This window comes from Magnolia sinica, chromosome 7 (genome assembly GCF_029962835.1).
Source record: "Magnolia sinica isolate HGM2019 chromosome 7, MsV1, whole genome shotgun sequence".
NCBI classification, from domain to species: domain Eukaryota; kingdom Viridiplantae; phylum Streptophyta; class Magnoliopsida; order Magnoliales; family Magnoliaceae; genus Magnolia; species Magnolia sinica.
Window position 1 is genome coordinate 13000067 of NC_080579.1, and position 1787 is coordinate 13001853.

Here is a 1787-nt window from a genome sequence, read left to right on the forward strand (position 1 = left end):
ACTGTAACATGGCATGGATAAGAGAGAGAAAGAGAGAGAGAGAGAGAGAGAGAGAGAGAGGGAGATCATTGCTATCTTCTTAAGAATAACCCTTGAATCCATAAGAAGATAAAAATTTCTATAAAAAAAATGACAAAGAAAGTCAATATCATTTATTAAAGTGTTAATTACAACATATTTAATATGCTTATATAAGTAAAAGAAATATTAAATTCTTAATTTGATTAGAAATGGAAGACTTTTCCAAAATAGAAAAAATAAAAAAAAACTAAAAATTAAAAAAAAAAAACTAAAAAGAGTTTAATCATACTAAAACTCACAAACAACTCTTAGATAACTAAAAGCAATAATTTTGCATAGTCGCTTAAGGGACTCCTAGGTTGTTGGCCAAGGCTTAGAGCTCGTCAATAGTTTTCAATGATATATTACACATGAAAAATGGATAACTAGTCACAAAATTATGCCTATCGAAAACTATAATATATATTTAAGATTTTTGTTCAATCGGATCCCTTTCAACTCAAATTTGTGCAATCATGCCCCTCCATTGAGTCGTCCTACATCATGCATGATTGAGATATCATGGTCCACTACTTCAATTGCATGGGTATTATAACAAAAGTGGATGGCCATCGTTAGTAGAGGAACTACGTAAATTTATGCATACGAAAATGCAAGAGTCCGAACTTTAAATATAGTAGGCATACCAAGGTCTATAGGAGTAATGGAATACTATACTAATGTCTCTTCCTATCTCCTTGTAAATATATCATATTCCATATCCAACAAGGGGGAGAGCTTGACCATTCTTAGTCCCTTCAACGTTACCACTAAAGAGAGAAGAGGAGAGAATAGAGAGAGAAGAAAGAGAAAGAATTCTCTCTCTCCTTATCATTGATTATATAACATTCAATAAGATCTATGATACCATTCTTATCATTGATTTAATTTCATTCATAATCGTTAGTGCATTATGATACTACAAAGACTAATGAACCGAGTATAGTGGTATGAGACACCGTGTCCAAGTTATCAGCCTACACTAAGTTGGCGCCTCTCTTTAGTGACTAGTGAGCACAAATGGATGTGATGAGCCATTTTCATATTTGATATTTGGGTGACGACCCTTACTTTATACATATTATTGGGTATGTATCGTACCTTTAGAATTGTAAACTTACAATGTACATTTGGGTGGCGAACTTTAAATTGAATTAAGGGACAATGGTGAGGAGTTGTTGTGTATCATAACAAGCCATATAATTTGGTTAGCGACTTGTGATATAATAAAGGTATCCTAGCTTTGCCAAATTGCTATTTGAACTTGAATTAATAAATACTGGACTAGTCATGCATATCATGTCGCTTGCTGTATTAGTGGTGACGAGCCACATTACAATTGTATAGTTATTTTGTTGATTGATTATGTTAATGAGAAATTATTGATTCCCAGGCTAGGGTAACTATTTAAATGACTTGACCAATTGTTCTGTGTCAAAGTACAACTCGCATGATCTTTATTGTATGCCCGACTGATTGTTAAAGGCCAGAGTACTGTTTTATTGGGTGTCTGGTTGCCCGAGGGTTGTGCTAGCGCTATTGTTTTATGGATACATTGTAGATGATTGTGGGTGACTAGTTGCCTGAGGGTCATGCCAATACTACCATCTCATATTACTCCTAGGGCGTGTTTTGCATATCATAACATACATGCATCTAATCAACTAGTTTAGGAAGTTGATTGTCTTGTTATGCTATCATTACATAATCTTAATTATGTTGATAAT